Here is a 20,775-nt window from a genome sequence, read left to right as displayed (position 1 = left end):
AGGGCAGAGAAAGGCAGAGACAAAATACTCAGGTTTACAGATGACTGTGAAGAACTGTGTAAAGGAATCTTTGGCATCTGACATGAAGGAAATAGCTAAGGAGAAAAGGAAGCAGAGGTCAGGGGAAACACTTTGAGTAAGACAGTGAAACGAATAAGTTCATTTGTCCTCTCAATGGCAGAAAATGTCTTGTTTTCTGCAATTCATTGACCTCTGATGGATTCTTATCTGACGTCTACAAGGAAGGTGCCTGAATGCTTCATGAAAGATGATTTACCTTCAGAATATTTTAGTGATAATAGGGCATTCATGCTCATTTTACAGATGGAGAAGAGAGAGAAAATCTAAATTGTTGACCGAACGTGACATGGGTCACAGCTAGTAAAACACAGAATGGAGCCCGTACCCTAGATTATGTTGCTACCCAGTGCAGAGCCATCCTTTCAAACTGAATTATGCCACGTATTAAATAACATCATAATAAGAAACAGAGTACATATGCAGTTTTGGAGGTTAGTTGGCTCTGCCTTTGCTTTTTTTTAATATACCAAATGTCTCATTAGCGTGCAGGACAGTTTGGTGGGGTTTGTGACTGGCAGAGGACTGCCTTGCTGATGGACAGTTGAGGGTTACAGCACAAATCTTCATACTGTCAGTACTGTGTACAACTTTGGTAATGTTAAGTCAAAAATAATATAACAAGTGGAAAATAAATTCTTCCCAACATGCATAAGCGGGTTATATTCTTGTTCATGAAAGCGACGGTTAAGATACTAGCCTAAAATATTTTACAACGTGATCTGGTGCCCAGAATGTTTAGTCCAACACTGACGACAAACTGAGCAGTCTCTCTCATGTCTCTCTAAGGTGTAAGGGCAGCCAGGAGGCTAAATGAAAAACACTTTTTTCCTACTATTCCTTAAAAATCAAAGAGGATATTTTAAAAGATTTGATACCCACCTTCCTGACCCTTTAATTAAAAAAAAAAAAAAAAAAAAAAAAGTCTGGGGAGAAACATTGCACTAAATCTGTCCAAAAATGCCAGGTTAAAACAAAAACCCCAAACAAAAAACCAAAACAGCAACAAAAACAAAACAAAAACCCACAAACAAAAAAACCCAACCACAACCCACACTGTCACAAAAAACAACTACACTGCCATGAAGAGTGTATAATCTATTCAACATATAAATATACAAAAGAAGTCAAAAAGCATGAACAGACAACTGTGCTTACTGCCAACAAAAAATCTCAACATACCATACACACATCTTCAGTATCCTGAGGACTCATATGACAAAGGCAGTGTAGCCAAATGAAAAAGAACAAATGTATAATTCATGAGGAATGGCTCTTTAACACACTAGAGCTTTTGGCTGTCTAAAAATAGAATTGTGAAACATAAGAAGCAATAGTGTTGTCTCTAAAACTACAATCATGTTTTATTTTTCTAATATTGTTCTTAGTAAAACCTATAATTTGGAGCTCATTCCTGTGTTTTGTAGAGACTTTTTCTCCTGTTGATTTACGTATCTTTACTGGAAGACATAACCTTATTCTTACCTTTACTTTGCTCTGCGTAAATGATTTAGAAAGGAGTATATTTACTAGTAGGTTTAAAACATTCCTTTGAGTTATGATTTTTTTTTTTTAAATATGGCACATATTTGACATGAGATCACAAAATGCAGGAAAACGTATTTCATACAGTCAAATCTTTCTCCCATGGTACACCATGTATATAAGACAAGGTAACGGTTGGGAATTAATGCAAGATACAGACTTTGCAATCTGACCTTCAGTTGTCCTTTGGATCTGCTTTTCCACCTTCCCCCTCCCCTTTGCCTTTTTTTTTTCTATTCAATGTAAACATCTGTTATATAAGTGAATTGCAACGTTATTAAAAGAAAAAACCCATCTTAAAAGATTGTGGAAAACTTAGAAGAACTAAGTGCTAAATAACTGGACAAAACTGGAAAACAGGAGCAAAGAAGATTAGAAAGGAGAGATATATATATATACACTCAGAGGTTGGTAAAATAAAAAAGTAGTACTTTCAAGAACAATCATAAATTATCACACTTTTTTTTTTTCAAATACAGTCTGCAGGTATCTTTGAAAATGAAAATAAATCTCATCTAGGGGACAATAAAGCACCTCTTAGAGGAGACCAGGTACAAGTACACAACTAATATTAAATACTAAAGACTTCCATCTTTATGTTAATACAGACTCAAGATCTGCTACAGCCCAATGGACATACAGTAGCTCAACCCCAGAACTGTCAGGCTATATTATTTTCAGTACAGCAATTATTTCAGTGACCTACTTTTTCATGACCAGTTTCCTACTCTAGGCAACAACTAAAGCATAAAGCAGGAAAGTTTTTATTAATATGATCAAAGATTCCCTCTCTGGTTTAGACTCCACATTTGAGTAAAGAAATTTGATGTGGACATTTTTGGTGAAATTCTATTGCAAATCAAAGTGGGTAACAAAAGTCTGTGGTTTCCCCTGTAAGAAATGCATTTTTATGTTGATTCCTCCTCTAGCTTTCCCAGTGATTAAATGATGAATGCAGAGGCCAGGGTGTGGAGCAGTGCCCATATTTTTACCAGTTGAGGACCCCCAACACAGGAAACATTGTTGTATGACTTAATGCAGCTCATTAATTCCATTTTAAGATGTACCTTCAGTTTGAGGAGGAATACAATTAACAGCAGTCTCATCATTTAAATGTCACGTCCTTATTAACATAGGTTTACATGTCAATGCTACTTTTTGGTTTTTTCCTTGCTTCATGGAGAAAAACAAAAAAACCCCACAACACAACATTACTGGTGCCATATAAGTAGCACCTTGTCTCCCAGTTGTGCAGGACCACTTGCATTAGGAATATATTTAGGCAAGACAAGGGATATATTTGGGCAAGGCTCTACCCCCTTGTATTGTATAAGGGGTGAGATTCCATCCTAGGGGATCTGCTGCCTATCACCTGCTGGTGAGCATGACCGACCACATAGGCAGCTGAAACATTCAAACCTTCATCACTTTTCAGGGTCTGAAAAATAAGGACCAATCTTGTCCCTAATTAAATCTTTTGCCTGTATCTCCAACAGAAGTTTTATTTCATTATTTATCTTTCTGTGTAGAAAGAAGCCTCCTTCCCAGCTGCCTGTAACCATTTCACCATCAAAACTGTCACTACTTTTAAACTTGCCAAGGGCTACTTCTCCAAGCTCTATTGTCACTAACTCATCAAATCTGAAATGATGTCTCTGACCTTTGAATCAGTTGTCTTATTTCTCTTTTGACACCAGTGACAACTAAAGAAATAATGTAGATGAAACAGCCAGAAAATAACAGTGAAAGCAAGCTGACAGTGCCAAATCCATCCAGGAAAGCATCAGTTCTTAAAGATGTTGAATGCTCCCTGTGAAATAAGGATGCTGTCAGCAGTTGCTGCTTCTCTGGAATTCAGTTGTTAGGCTTTAAATGTTTTGAATTAAAAATTTAAAAAGCAGAGGAATATCTGCAGCTTTCTTTGGTGACTTTCGGTGAACACAGAAGAGTCAAAGTCCTTATATAAGGCCGAGTTTTACATAAGGCTCAAAATCTCCCATCACACGGTGAGGCCAGGAAGGAAACCTCATGGAACACCTTGGCACAGCTGGTCCTTTCAGCTGTCTCCTGCTGCCCTTTATTCACCATACCTAGCTTACTGCAGCTCTCAAAAATATGGCTGTGAGGATGCCTCCCCAGGCAATAGTTTCATCTGTCCATGTCCAATATATTTCCCCTTTTGCATTAGTTAAAATATATAAAAAATGATGGAAGTTGTAGAACATAGTGCAATGTATATAATTTGCTGCCCACAAAGCTCAAAGTTTGAAACTTGAATGCTAATAAATGCTATTTGGGGTCATCCAGCCTGAAATGCCGTGCTGAGCTTTAAACACAGTCAAAATTCTCCCAAGCTATTGATCTGTATGATGAATCTCATTTAGGAATTGTGGTTCCCTTTATTAATCCCTTTGAGCACTCCCAGGCAAATGGAAGACTCGACCTTCCCACATTTAGTGGCTAGTATTATCCAGGAAGGAAGGCAGCTCTTGCATTTGCTCGCAAATCAGTTCTGAATAATTCTTACTCCAATGTCTGTCCTTCCGATCTTTGGTTTCTCTGCAGTGTTTCTGAAATGAGGACATCACCACTCCTTCTTTTTCATTCTGTTCTCTCTGGCAGATATCACCAGAACAAGGTAGTAAACATTTCAGCAGAAAATAAAATGCAAAACTCAAGGGACAGTGCTACCCTGAACTGTCAATTACAATAAAACTTGAGTATGTAACAAATCCCAGCAAGAGGAACGTATTCTAACATACTGGCAAAATTTAGGTACTGGAAAAAAAAAAAAATGCACATTGGTAATGCAAAATGCGTGAAAGGAAAAAGGGAGAGATGCCAAAGGAGGAAAGAATTTCTCTTACTTCTGTGACTTGTTTAATAAATGACCCATTTCTAGTTTGAAGCTGAATTCCCCCAAAGAACTAGCATCTTTCCAGAATTCGTACCACCAAGTTCAGGCTGCAGATTAATCTGATATTATTGACAATATTATAGAGAGAAATTTTCTTTAAAATAATCAGACATAGATTTTAATACACTGATGATTACAAAATTTAGAAAATTAATGTCAAGTTGCCAAATGACATATTAAAAACATTCACTGCATGATGTTGTCTCAAAATATGTAATTCATGTACAGAAATAGAAAGAGTTTAGTAATGAAGGAAGGACTTGTACTCTAAGCTAAATTTGGTACCATTGAATTCATAAATGTGGGGTAAAATCCTAAAAGATAATTACTTGCTTCAAACGGAAACTTTTCTTGCTCCCTTTTCTAGTCAGTCTCAAATTTGTCTTTTGAAGTTTCATGTCTGTGCTTGCTTTGAGAATTATTTTAATTTCTGCTCCAGCCACAGGGTTCTTCCTCCTAAATATCCATTTTCAATAAATATTTTTAAATAAAGGTGTTTTACGATTCTCACTCACCTGCTTATAGGCTTTGAATCATATTTTACTTGATTTATTTCTTGCACTGCCCTTTTAGTAAAGTAAATCTGCCTAGTTGTTTCTAACAGGAGCTTTAGGATAGGCTTCGATGGAAACAGAAATCTAATTAGAACTCATTTTAGTGCAATAAACTATATAACAATAATATTTACACCTCATAGGTATAAGGAAAGAGGAGAAAGCATGGTTTTGCACACAGCCTAAACCAGTCTGTAGTTCAAAGATGAAATCACAAACCGTACTGGAATATTCCACTTAATTTAATCCTGCATTTAAAACTTCTCAATACTCAAGTCAATCATTCTGCATAGGTATCATCTCGACAATCATGGAGTGTATAGAACCTTTCAAACACAACTCTGGAATCAAATGTAACAATATATTTTTGCAACTTCCAAGGATTTCTGTACTTGAGTGTAATATTCTGAACCTTCCTATTTGCTGTACCAGCTTTTAATACTAGTCCCTTCAGGAAATGTCTGTCAGGTTAAAAGTCAATGTGATACAATAAGCACCATGTAACATCTCCTGTTGTTACGGAACAAAATTTAAAAAAAACCAAAACAAACCAAAACCCAGCACGTGTTCTATACTCAAAGTGGATGGTACAGATATTTATGATGCACTACTGAATGGAGTTTGCTCTTGCATGACTTTAGATTTCTAAAATACATTTTCCAAAACATTATAGCGTACAAGTCCATGGTTTCCATAAGCACCTTGCCCCTTTTCTGACATCTTACTGTTAGGCATTAAGAAAGGATTCATAGTTTGTCCATCTAATCACAAGAAACCCATACCAGAAAATACAATCACAGATAAACATCTTGATAAAAAGAAAAGCCAAAGGTTTGGAGATTACACGATACTCACTTAATAAAGCGTTTCATCAGAGGTGAAACTGTGTGTTATTACGTAGGTAGGCTGAGATTTTTCAAATCTGCATTAAGGATGTGTACACTGGTTTCTTGAGAACAAAGCATTCAAACCTCTGGAGTATTAAAAATGTTATTCACTTTATGAAGAATTATGGCAAACATTCATTGCCAGAGATAGTTAGCACGGCTAAATCGTTACAGTTCAGGATGTCAGTAACATTCTCCAGATGTGAAAGGAAAAATTCATATAGGAACACTCTATTTAGTTTGAAAAATCCAGATAATTCCAATGAAAATTCTTCAATTTTATCTTACTGAATTATGCAAAAGAAATAACATCTACTTACCAAATCAGTTTGTTGGAATACGAATCACACTTCAGGTTCAAACATTTTTGGTAAAACAGGTTTCCAATCAGTAAATGCATTCAGAGATTCTGGGGAGACAATACAGAGGCATCATCAATGTTTTTGCAAGGTCTGTTGTTTAGGAGTGTTACAATATTTCAGTGTTTCATAGATATTAGCCCCATGACAATTTTGAAAACCTCTTTTTTAAACAAATGGCAATTTCAGTATGTATTCCATACAGAGTCAGTCTGTCACTTTTAGGAACACCGTGTCCTGAAAAATGTCTAATATTTTAAAAAAATTTTTATTTTTTAAACAAGAGAACAAGAATTTTCTATTCGGTTACAATAATCGATTTCCATTCATCAAACAACAAGCAATTCACTAGGGCAACTTATGCAGGAGATTGCTTGTATATATTCATATTGTCTTCTGCCTGAAAAGAGTTAAATAGAGCATATAAATGATGAATACAGAGCATCTTGGGATACAAAACAACTAAAATAGGTTAATTAGTGAAAAACATGCATCAGAGTATAAAGCTCAACTGTCAATGTTACGAGTTATTTTTTTAATCTATTATATCTGCTGTTAGTATTCAGCATTCTGGATAATATAAAAATAAGAGATGTTAATTTTTTTAGTAGAACATATTAAGGAGTAGGAAATATTCATTTTTTGAATAATAGTTCAGATGCATTCACATTAAACATACATTAGTGAATACATTTCTTTGACATGCTCATATATAAGCATAATATGTAAGTGACCTAGAAAATACAGACACCGTAGAATCAACGACAAAAATACGGAGAGAGAGAAGCCCTGAGATCTTTGATCAAACATATTCCTCGGCAAATAAACAGAACATGTTATCCCGACCAAAAAAAAATATTCCTTGGAGTACTGGAAGGGTGAGTTCTGCGAGGGGCTGTGCGGCAGGCCTGTCAGCGGGCATGGGGAGAAGATCCTGACCTGGCTCATGGTCCCCCCGTAACTGCAGACCCCTGTGCTTTGTCGTGGTACACAGAGCTGACCTGACTGCTGGCGTTTTGACAAACGAGACACGAAATCTCAGGCTGGTAAACGATACGTTGCATGCAGAGACGTAGTGATCTGATTCCTCTCTATTCAAGTGCTGGCAAGGTATTTTAGGATTTTAAGGACTTTTTTCTTTACCTAAAAGGGGCCTTCCCAGTGTGATCGCTGTTAAATGTGTCTACGCTGTTCTTTCCACCAAATTGGTCAGATTTGCAGGTTGGCTGAAATCAATACCAGCCATTGGTATTTAATCTAAAATGCCCTGATTTTTCTCCTGGGCCTCTCTGGTTTGCTGCGTACATGTGTGTGGGCTTCTGAAGGAGCAGGCATCAGAATATTTCTTTAGAAGGGATAAATCTCCTCAAAAGTCTGTAGCTGAAGACAAGAGACTCATGAGAGCCCAAAATACATTAATTCAAGATAACAACAGCCATTTGGTTAAAACAACCTTCAGGAATTGAGAAAATTCACAGCCATAAAACTGTTTCATAAAGTCTTGGGAATGTAAAGCATCATGACAGAATTGTGTGGCTATCAATGACCTGTGATCATCTTGTTCAATTTATCTTCTGCCCAATGTGCGCATACAGAACCCTAAACAGGAGAGAAGTGCAATGCTGATAGAACACAAACTTGTCAACAGAGCAGTAAAGTTTGCTGCAGTTAAAGTAAGAGAATTAGTGAAGCTTTCAGTATTTAAGAAATACTTGTGATTTTCAATACCAAGACCAAAGAAAAATTGTTAAGCCCTCTTTTTAACATATGAATTTTCAATGTAACAACCACATAACAATTCGAAACACGTAGACAGTCTTTTTTTATATGGATGTTCTCCATTTGTGTTAGGCAATTGACATTTTAAATACGGGTTGGAAGAGGATATACATCAGGGTATGCAGAAAGAAATGTGAAAATACATATTTTATTTTGACAAGTAAAAGCTCTGTCAGAAGGTCTTTGATTCACAAAGCTGGAATACATTCATAGTTTTGAAATATGATCCTCTATCATAGTCACTTCTTAGGTTAATGTCTTAAATACAAACAAAAGCACATCAGACAGAATTCTAGCCTGATTTGCTTGAGGGCCTGTAAGAACAATAAGAAAAAACTATTATTAACTAGATGTAGCATGAAAGGGATTGAAAGTTTTTTTTAATTTTTACCTATTTGTCTGAAAAATGAGCTCATGTCATTGTGTCTAGTATATGAGGTATCTAATAATAAACGCATTCAAATTAAAACTTCTTTCATTCAAAGGTAATGTCTAAATATTTACTATTGTTCAAATACAACTGGACAGTGATATTCCAAACAAATATATTTCAGTGCAACCCAAATAAATTCATCTGACAAGATAATAATTATGGTTTCTACTAAAATATTTCCATTGGAGAAATTGGACTGTAGCTGACACTCAATAAGAGTCCTTTTTTAAGAGAAATATTAAATCACTGCATCTTCTGGAAATGTCACTTTTCTGCTGCTAACAGTATTTCAAACACTTTTAAAATACTGTAATTGCAGATTTTTTTTTCTTTTTTTACACCTGATTTTCAGTCATCTTGTAAATCGTCCAGACAGATCCAATATTAAGCTAAGTATGTCTAAAATACATAAATACTAAGAACATAACAGAAGTCTGGCTTTGTCTTTTTTCTGCTCCTCTGCAAGTAAACACCTTTCCTTTCAAACAACTGACTATGTGCCAACCTCAAACACGGCGTGTAGCTCCGTATTCCGCCCCAGGACCACTCCTTTACCTTGAGTACCAATGGTGTGAACCCATGAGCACAAGCTAGCAGGTCTTCGGGGCCTTCGAATTTGTTGTATTCAGCAACAGGCAACATCATCACATAATAGATAGTTAGAAATTTCTTGTAAAATTTTGCCGATATGTTTATAACAGGGTCCCAAAGCTACAAATTTGAGTAAAAATATACTGAAACCAGAGGCCAAGCTGCACGGTTCCTGTGACTCTGATGTCTGATCAAGATGCAGCAGTATAGTGGTTTGTGATGACAGCATGTAATAAGAAAAATGGATACAACAGAGCAGAAGTCTATCCAAGGAATTTGTATTCCCCAAGCACAGACAAAGTCACTAGATAGCATTTTATCTGTGTTATTGTCAAAGACATCCCAATAAATACCAATATTCTCAATAGCCCATGATGGGGAATCTTTGAATTAAACAAACATAGTTAAGTAACAGGCAGGGAATCTACTCAGATAAAATATCCACTACAGTTTTCTGTAGGAGGTTTCAGAAATGTGATTATCTGTCAAAAATCTGTATCATTTCCAGCCCTTAACTTAAAACATGTCTTGCCTCAAGACAGTTCATTACAGTATAAGCAAACACGCACCCAAACCACCAGCAGATGAACTACTGAAAGCGATCCCTCCTCCTGTTCCATGTCCTCATGTAGTCAGCCATGTATTGAAATAGAAGTATCAAGACACTCCAAAACCAGTCAGAACAATGAAGGGACTTCCCACCTCACATGCAGGGGGCAAAGGCGAGCTTTGCCACACTAATACCTCCTTCTTTAAGCCAAAATTAAAGCCAGGTTTTTAAGAGCCAATATCTTTTTAAGTCACAAACTGAATAAAAAGGTCATGCATAGCCCCAATAGCAAAATCTCTTCTATCCCTGCACAATCAGAGTCAATGATCTGTTTCTCACTGCAAGATTGTACAAGGATTGAAGCTTCAGGTAAGCTCACATAAGGCATCCATTGAGCTGGCAAAAATATCAGCAGGTGTAGGAACGAAATCAGACGAAACACGAGCTGGTACACAGAGAGGTTCCTCTGGTTTAATCTCCACCGTAAGGCAGAGGGAAGGCGTGTGGCTCAGGCTCGCCAGAGCCCCTGGTGCTGTGCCAGAGCTGCCGGGGGTGCTGGTCAGAGGTGTCGTTTGAGGGAGGGCTCTTACCCCCAGAACTGCTGCTTGGCTGGAAAAAAAAAATCAGACGTCACATTGATTCTAGGGCCTTGTAGAAGTCAAAAATAGGCAGGCAAAGAAGCAGGAGGATATGAAGCGTAGCGTGAACACAATGAGGCTTCACTTCTGGGAGACAGGGTGGTGACACTAGGTTATTTCTGCAGCCATTGGAGAAAGGAAAATTGCCCTGTGCTTTCAGGAGGATTGTTGGATGTAGAGCCTTAGTAAGATGGTGGAGCTAGATTGTGTGCCTCAGTGTCATTTTTGGGGCAATTCCCGCACCAAGCGCAGTGTAAACTGGCGTTTTTCCAGAGGCGTGTACAACAAATGAGTAATTTTTTTTGCTACGCTGTTAGACAGGAGTCGAGATGTCCCACACCTGTACAGTGAAACTCCTCCCAGCACTGCAGCACGCGTGGCTACTGGCCCGATCCCACCGCGCGGCCAGGAAGAACTGGCATTGCCTTTCTCAGGTAATGGGAGTTAATGTCGCAGGACAGAAGCAGCGCCTGTCTCTTAGAGTCAGTGTTTTTTCCATCTTGCTACCTATCACTCTGCTGACATTGCAGAGCAGGACAGCCCTCTACAGCAGCTCGCGGACTGTACAGAGGCATAACAAGAAGTTTTTGATATTTCCTTGTGTCTCAGAGGAGCCCCCAAAATCTCTAGAGACAGACCTGTTCTCATAGGTTACTGTTTCTTTAGGAGTCAGCCAAGTCTTTCTGGAATGGATAAACACTTTACCACATAATAAAAGAGCTAAATGACAATAGCCTTATCTTGTTCTTGGCTAAAGACTCCTGTCAAGTATCTGCTTTTATATTAGTATTCCAAATGAAGGGACGAAACCAAGTAGCCTACATAAATTGCCTACTAGAAACAGTGCAATTAAAAATACGACCAGGAATAACCCTGTATTTGAAAAAACTGCAACGTTTGCCAAAGTCAAATGTCTTAGCCACGACCACAAATAGTCTGGATTTAAAATCATAACATTTCTGTTCCATTAAAAAATATTACATAAGAAAAACAATTGATTTGATGCAACCAAATTTCAGTAAGCCTCTTATTAAAAGTAAATGCAAGATTTAATTAAAGGCTAAGAAAAATGAGAGAAAAAAGAAAACAGGATGTAATGTTAGCAGACGCACACTCCAGAGTGTAGACTTTTCTTGTAGATAATTAATATGCTCATATTATTTAATCGAAACATCGTGCATCCTGCCACATGTTGTTCCTTAACTAGTCAAGACATGTGGACTAAGCTTGTAGGATAGACAAATTCTTGGGAATCATGGTTTTTACAGTGAGATGAATATGACAGATGCATTTTTAAGTAAGGAAGGATATATAGGACTGGGGAATTAGCAACGGTCACTTTAATTAAAAGCATGGCCATATGATGTGTTTACTTTGCACAAGAGTATTATGCAAGATTTAGACAAATGTTTGTGTTCTCGGTTTTCAGACTTTGTCAGATTGCGTATAAACTCTAATTCTAACAAAATACATCATTCTAGTAATTACTATGCTTGAAGAACAAAAGGGCTAAATTTTTTGTTTTATTTCATAACACTTTCTTCTAATTACAGTATGTTTTCATCATTCCCATATCAGAAATACAGACCCTTGTCTTGGTGCACAGCTGCCTCAAGACAAACATGCTGCCAACATATGTCCAGCATTATGATCTGAACCTGCATGCCCGAGGACTTGCAGGCGTCTCCTCTGCTCCTCTCCCCATGCCCTGAGCCCGTAACCACCATTCACAATGGTGGGATAGGGGCATAAGCTTCCAAGTGGGAAAATGTGTTTCCGCCTTTGATCTTCCACACAATACAGCCTGTTTACTAAGTGTGGTTGGTTTATGATAAACCATATTTCAGAAAGCTCTATTACATTCACCATGTGAAAACAGGTTAAATTCAATAAGTGCAAGTCAATGATCATATTTTAACTCGGGGAGGGTAAGACTCAGTGATTGATACTAAATTTCCTATGGAAAATCAGTGGCCTCTTTTCCTCTTCTCTCTTGGAAATTTTTTGGTTGTCTGGACATGGTAAGGATTTCTCTGTCCTGTTTCACCAAATACCATCTTCTGTAAATATGAATGAACCTTTCTCCCAGGAAATCCAGTCGGAAACTATGTTTCAAAACCAACCTTTCCATTGCTAACTGACCAGCTGGCAAACTCCGTATTGACCTGAAACAGTCCACTAAAGTAGATATGAAAGTCAGAGAGAAGGCACAAGGAATAAAAATGGAACGTAGCAAAAAGGAGCACGGTTTGTGTCTACTTAAAGGCAACAAACCAAAAGATGTAATCCTCTTGTCCTGCAGCCGCGTGATCCTCCCTCAGAGAGCACCACTTCTGTCATGTAAGAGGAGAAAGGAGGCCCTAGATTTGCTTGCAGCTTACACCGACATAAAGGGACACAGAACAGTTAAACATACTTGGCAAATTTTGAAGGATCTAAGTATGTCCTGAGGGTTTCTAATTTTGCCTAGTAATTTTATAATAAACTGTAGAGAGCCTTTTATCTGTGTTTTGTGTTCAGTGAAGTCACATCAAAGGAAAAAACAGATCATTTACATCCATTTGGAAGCTACTCGCCGTACGCCTGGGCAGCAGGTAATATAGCACTGCTAAACACCCTCTCCTCAGCCCCCATCATGAAGAGCAAAACTCGTATACATATGAAATCAAGCTTCGGGAAACGCACAGGCAGCCCATGCTCCCCGTGTTCACCTCTAACTACTACAAGCCTGCAGCTTCTAGAAGCCCTGACAGCAATCACCATGGGCTGAGCTCCCAAGCACCGGCCCAGCCATCTCATCTTTGGGCTATAGCAAGGTCTTTACATTAAAGCAATGAGATGTAACTGCGCGACTGACACCTTTGACAAGGTGACTGATCACCTTGGTACTGCAGCTGGGTCACACTGAGGTCATTAAGCTCACAAGGTCCTTCTTGACTGTACATGCAACTCCAGAGGAGAGAAGGATGAAAGTTTTGGGAGGAATCTCTCTTCGGAAGAAGTCTACACAAGAAAGGAGCAGAGTTGATGCAATGCCATTTTCCAAGTTCTAATGAAGTTCTTTGTTAGAAAAAAAGATGACCGCTTTTTGCAGGGGAGCATTTCTCTGTGTGAATTAGCACTGATTTTAGAGCCTCCACTGAAGGGGTGAAACAAGGGGGCTGTTATAACCTCTGGAGATCTTCAAATCCTAAATACACCTCCTGGCCTAGAAGAATCAACTCCACAACTAGATGTAACTTAAATAGCCCATCAAATTAAAAGTAAAATTGACCAAGTTCATAGAAAAGCTTTTGGTGAGCCAAAATCAAAACTTCAGTTAAAGACAGGTACTTTCTAATTCTCTTAGTTGTGAAGGTTACATTCCATATTTCAAAGGTAGTGTTCTCTAAGAAGCAGATAGTGGAAGCAATAGCTCTGAGAGGGATTCATCGTGTCCCTTCACCAGAGGGAAGAATTAACTTCAAATCCATTTGATCAACTGAAATATTGATGCTAAAAGAAAATTATAATTTTCTGATGTACTGAAAAGAGCTTGGAGGGGTTCCAACATAATTTTTATTTTTCAATCCAATTCTGGAATAAAACACAAGCAATATAATGTTCAGCACTTGAGGACTGAGCTCAAATAGACCATTCTGGAGACAACAGCTACGATAACGGAGCAAAGATGATGTTTGAAATTATGAAGTGTTCACTGCTACAAAGGTAACTACTGCACGTTCTCTCTTCAGAGCCACACAGAGCATGTAGGTGTTGGAGGTCAGAAATGATGTTTTCTAGTAACAAGTGTGAAGGGAGACCAGATACTCCTTGACCATCTTTCATACCCCCTCTCTGTCATTGCTACTGAATCACTGATACCAGCTACAAAGTTGTGACATAATTCTAGGGAACGTGAACTTAGATATATCCACTGACCCAAAAAGCCATCTAATTAAAACCACAAAAATTAAACGGTAATGTCCTTCCTGCAAGCCACATCATTCTCTACCCAGAATCCCTTCTACACCTCCAGTCACAAGTTTAGCAGTCCATCTACCTCTTCAAGTTCCTTGGTGGTTTCCACTCCCAAATTATTAATAAAGCTTGGTCCTTGTCAACCTATGCTTGATAGATTAGATGCATTTAACATTTCAAATTTCTACAAGTTATATTTCTCTACAGCCCTAGATAGATTCAGAGCATATTAGTATTTCCCAATACACTCATGTTGTTAAGAACAGTCTCATAACATAAAGGGCCATCAAACATTTCTAAATTATTTTGTCTCCATCTGAAAATATATTAACTTACGTAGGTCTAAATGATACTTAAATTTCCAATAAAAGAAAATCATTTTATAAAAAGATTTTTTTAAAAAAATTTCCATTTTTAGAAAGGGGAAGAAGAGCTCTCTCTCTATTAGGTGAATTTGGCCCCTTCAATCTTATTCATACTGAAGACAAAGTTTGATAAGTCAGGATTTTAGAATTTTGCTCAGGAAAGAAATATCAATACACTACCTTTTAAAATATTATTGAAACTAAATTTTTAACAACAGTAGGAGTTATTTTTGAGATACAAATATAATACAAGTAAAAAAGAAATGATTACATAGATGTGAAATAAAAATACTGACTTACTGCTAAAATGTATTTTATAACTGAAAACAGTTCCATCAAAACTGATTCATTCTTCTTTCCTGTATAACTGCATTGTCTGTCTGCTTTCCTGTATAATATTTTTACATCTCACACCTTCCAATCATTATAGGAATTATTGATTTAAAGAATTCAGGGGACGATTATCACGATTCATTTTTTTTTTTAAAATACACATTATTCCATAAACAGTTTCCCCACATAATATGAGTGTTACAACCAACAGTCTTTCATGAGCTATAGCAAGATCTTTCAGAAGGGCTTAAGACTTCCACAGAAAGAGAAAATTTCATACATCTGTAAGTAAAATCACTCAGTGTTTACAGAATACAAATGAGGTAAGGTCATTTTCTGATGTAGGAACACATATCTGTATGATAATAGCAATCTAAAGAATTAAAATTTATAATTTCAATTTAGATATAAAATATTTATCCATGCAATTAAAAAAAAAAGTAAATAAGTATTATGCTAAAGCTGATTAAAATAGAATAAACAAAAATAAATTTCAGTAACTATTACTATAGTCGACTGTCACTTCCCTGTAATTCTCTTTTTGACTACTAAAATATAAATTAGAGAGGTTTTGAGAATTAATAATAAACTATGACTATGCTAAATATTTCAAAAAGTTTCAGAAAATGATATGACATTTCCCCTAAATGTCAAATAAAAACGAGTGTGACTATGTATACACAGAAAGTAAGGCATGTGCGTCTTTAAAAGCCAACAACATTCATAACAATAAAATGAGCTCTTCTAAAATAGCAACAACTTAAACTGTGAGCGTTTTTGGCACTGAGCACATGAGAAAAAAACCAAACGCAGCTCCAGCCACGCTAGCAGCGATAAGTTTTCACAACTGGGGAAGGTAGTGACCAGTTCTGCTGAAAAGCAGCCCCCGAGTCGGGCTGTGCAGAGCAGAACGGCGCCTTTGTTGCGCTTGGTATGTGCTGACAAAAGACTAATTCTTTGCATTGTCAGAAGGAGCGACTGCCGCAGAACAAACCACCGCTATTCCTACTTGTCAGAACAAGCTTGGAGAGAACTAGATAAGAGCACTTGAGTGATCTGTACACAGAAACAACCGAACTGGAAGTGAAGTTACATACACGAAGGGTCTATTGTGTGGTGCAGCTTTAATTGTCTGAAACAATTCCTTGCTCTTGTTTGTAGCCATGATATTCCATTTACTAAAGCTCTTGCTTGATGGATGTTTCAGGGCATACAGCTTGCATGCCAGTGGTCTTTAACAAATAGAACACCGGCAACGTGTGATGACAGGTACTTCACATACGGTATGGAAATACTCATTTCTGAAATACGCAAGCTTGTTTGAATTTAATTTTAAATGCTGCAACTTATGATTTTAAATAACTATGCCACACAATAATCCCTGTACAACACATGATATTTAGGAATGGCTACAGATGGAGCTTTCCCATACAAAAAAAAGATCACTATGAACTGCACCTGTTTCTACCAGCCAGACGATCTTGCACTGTAATTCTTATGTTCCACTAATAATTATCAGATCAGTATTTAACTGTTCTAACCCAACAGTTGGTATAAATTGGGGCACATACGTCTCTCGAGATCTGAGCCAGCCGCAACCTAAGCACACGCGTTACCGTATGTGTACTTGTAATCTCATTGGGATGTTAAACAAACTTTGAGCATAAAAGAGAAAGGTGTGTTCAGAGAATGAGGAGCCACCTTTGCACCTCTGAAGGTCTGGCTGGAAGAGGCCTTCAGGGAAAGCGAGTTTTCTCTGTGTGTAAGATAAGGGTGGAGATTTTTATTCAAGTGACATAGAAAGAAGGGAAACTGGGGAACTGTGAATATAGATCAGACATTAAGATTTAGAAATAAAGCATAACGACATGCACGTAATCGGCTAAAAGTACCATCCCAGCTAAGCGTAAGTGAAAATGAACATACAAGAACAGATGAACAGAAGTGGTCTTTTTGGGGACAACTTCACAATAAGAGGGCTCCAAAATTCACAGTCAGAAATACTAATACTCAATAAATATGCTTTCTCCTGAATCTTCTATAGTTTATCCATTTCAGTAAAAATGATGGGTGTCTAACCCCATACAATATTTTCTGATATCAAATCATTAGCAGTACTTACTTTTCAGCAAGTACTACCTTAATTAGTTTTATATTATGTATATATATCTAACTCTGGTTCATATTTATCTGAATAATACATATAATAATTTCTACTGTCTGGGTACTAACACATACAGTTGGATCAAACAATAGCTTTCAAAATACTTCAGTGCACCAGCACTTCCATACCAATATGGACTTCATGCTTATTTTCATGCTTGGAAAACAACTAGAAATGTCACTTGAGCATCTGAAATGTTATGTCGGTAAACTTCCGTAAATCAATGCATAACACTGTATTACGGCCAAATGGGCAGAGTCCTGCACACAGAAAGGTGAAATAATCAAATCTGCTATAAGGTACTCTCAGTGTTTGATGTTTTTCCCCAGCCTTTGGAGAAAACTTCAGACACTTTCAGAAAGGTTTGTTGGGTTTCTTCTTAAGTTCTTGAGGAATTTTCATTTTAGCTATGAAAGGGTAACCTCCTTCTTAGTGCTTTTCTTACATGATTGATAACACAAATTCAGGGAGAACAGCATGATTAGGCTAATACATGTTTTCCTCATTATAGCTATTTTCACAGTATTGTAGATGAATTATTGTATTTTAAAGGTAAATAATGTGTAGAACTCTACATTCACGGGTAAGGTGCGCTTTACAGAGATCCAAGTACAATAATACAAGTTGAGGCAGGGGTATGTATCCCAATTTTAAAGGTGAATCTTCACCAAAATGTGATACTAATGTGTTTAAAAAAATATATAATTAAACTCTCACGTTTCATGCCAATTTCCTTTTGTGATTCTAATTTGCTTTTATTGTGGGAACATAGTAACTGACAGCTTATTCATGAATTAGGTCCCACATACTGTTTTCGACAGCTGTAGACTTGAATCATCCCCTGTGTGGGGAAAACACAGATTTCCTAGACGTGCATCAAACTGCGTTCAACCTAAATGTGAGTGAGATGACTGTTAAAACTAAAGCCCCCAAGCCTTCAGCAAATGTAAAGCCTGTCCTGTGAAATTCAATGTGGATCTCAATGCATGGTGTTATATTGAGCTATTGTACTTGATTCAAAACTAAATTTAGGTATCAGAGAAAGAAATTATAATCACAAATCCCTAAGGAGAAAAGAGAAAACACAAGATTAAAGCAGGTTTTTTTTCCTTTCTGTAGTGGCAGTGAAGAACCTTTCCATATAATATCTTCTTTTTTTCATAAACATCTATGGCCAAGTTTATTCCTAATATTACTCAACTCATTTCATTCTTGCTGCTCCTTTAGTCTTAACTGACGTTGCTAGCATTTACCACCTTTGAAAAAAAAACCAGTGTCTTGGTTCATACACGGAATGAATAGGCTTAGACAGGGAAGAAAAAGAAATAACCTTCCTGATTTTAGTCATAGTGGACAAAAACCTTGGAGATCAAAAAGTCTACTGTAAGGCAGATTGGAAAAGTGTTCCTGCATAAGAAACCCAAGTCAACTTTCTGCAGAAAGCTTGAGGGTTTCCAGAACATCACTCAAACCTGAGATACAGTATACAAACTTAAGATACGGTATAAACTTCCATTTGTTTATGGCTATATTAAAGCACGCAAAAGCTTTGTAAAAGTTTACTGAGGCTGAAAAAGTATCTGATTTTACACGGAAGCTTCCTCATTCCTTCCAAAAAAGGGAGAGAAGTTACGTGCTTTAATACCACCCCCAGCTAGCAGATAGACATTTTCTTTAAATCAGCCATTGCTGTTAGGTGCCAGACACAACTATGTGCTTCTTAGTTTTCCAATATTATCAGCTTTCCCAACTCTGATACATTTACTCAGTGCCACTATCATCTAAGATCTGAATGCACTGCAATGCCCTCAAAGGTTGTGGGGAAAAAACAAATAAAAACCCTGCAAAAATTTTAAGTGTATTTCAGGTTTGTTTGGTCTTTATGTGCTTTTAAAATTTTTAAGAAGTAAACCTATACTATCATTTACACTGCACTCACAGTTAACAAAAGTATTTATAATTCTGTAGAATTATTTTCAGTCCAGCAAGTCTGAGACATGGGGATACCTGGAAGCATAGCAAAGGGACCAGAGACAATGATATATGAAGCAGGGAAAGTGAATGGAAATGCAAAATAAGAGCAGAAGGGGTGTGGTGATGTGGGATGTAGAGATATTACATTTACAGGGTCCATAAAACTGGACTCTGCTGTTCGTAGAACTTGTTAGGGTAAGCCACATTCTTGATGGCATAGCTTCAAATAAGGCAACATGTCTAAATCCTATAAAAATGCACAGAACCACACTAGATCTATGCCAGCTATAACTGTGCTCCACAGCTATTTCCATCGCAGCTCAAGAATCATTATCTTTAGAACAGGAAAGCAGTCACAGCCTATTGTACAACTAGAGACGGGCGATGTTTGCATCCAATCCCTTTCAAATCTTAGCATTTGGCCTTTGTTTCTGGAGTGGATGAGCTGAAATCCAGGATGGAGAAAACTTCTCACACTGGGAAAGGCTGGATTCAGAGCTGACTTTTTGGGGTCTTGGGCTTACACCGATTGTGAGCTGGTGTGGAGAGGACATAATATTATTTAAGACAAGGACTACAGAATGGTGCTAGTGATCTTTTCCTTCCGCCACTGAAAGGCTAATTGTTTAAGACAGTGATTAAAAAATTCCTGTCTAAATGTAAAACCAGGGAGCTATATAGCAATTCATAGGGGAGTCAAGAGGATTAAAGCCTGGGAACCCCACACTGAAACACAGACCTGAACCAATTTGAGTAAAAGAGCAACTCCTTTATCTAGCAACACCATCACCCTCTGTCGGACACTGCATTAGGGATGTTCCCCTTCACACTTCTGCAGGATGCTGTATCCCCTTCAGGCAGAGGAACGTTACTGGTAAGTTAGCCTCACTCAAAGTTTTCAGGCTGCCAAATCACATTCGCTCTCTGAGAATACACATGGAAACTCCTGTCTCAGTCTTCTGTTAAAAAATACACAAATGCTATGGTTTATAGAAGACTGGGACTAAGACAGTTGGATAGAACAGCACCACCATCCATCAGAAACTGAAATTAAGCATTTTGAACATCTTAAGCAGAAAGTAAGTTATCTGTGCTTAAAATCAGGCATTTAACTTGTTTCAGCTTATATCAAATTCTTTAAATCATTTATTTGACTTGACTGATCATTTAATTTAATATCTGAAGCAATGAGAACTAGGCACCTATAGACATGCATCAAACACTCATCGGTTAATAAACAGGTTTTGATTTAACGATGAAGACACATTTAATATTCTTAGATTCACACTACCTCTGTTTTGGGAAGAAAGGAGTGAAACATCATATGCTTTTCTTTTGCTCAGGTCTGTGCAGGTAGAGGAGAAGAACACACTCTATGAGGAGAGCTGGGCTGCACAGCCCTGTCGTGTTCTTATTACCATGTGTGTTAAGGTGTAACAGAGAAATAGGAATGACAAGTGTCAGGTGCTCAACTTCAGTGTTAATGCTACAAAGGTGTTGTTAATAAAGGCCTAATATACAACCTTACCATATGTTTCCTTAAAGTTCAGAGTACCTTACAAAGACCAAAGCCAGGGTAACAGATACTAGTTTCAATGAAGTATCACTTAAAACATGGTAATACTATTAACATATGTATGATTAATCA

This window comes from Caloenas nicobarica, chromosome Z (assembly GCF_036013445.1).
Source record: "Caloenas nicobarica isolate bCalNic1 chromosome Z, bCalNic1.hap1, whole genome shotgun sequence".
Classification (NCBI taxonomy): domain Eukaryota; kingdom Metazoa; phylum Chordata; class Aves; order Columbiformes; family Columbidae; genus Caloenas; species Caloenas nicobarica.
The sequence above is the reverse complement of the archived record's forward strand: the minus strand, read 5'-3'. Positions refer to the sequence as shown.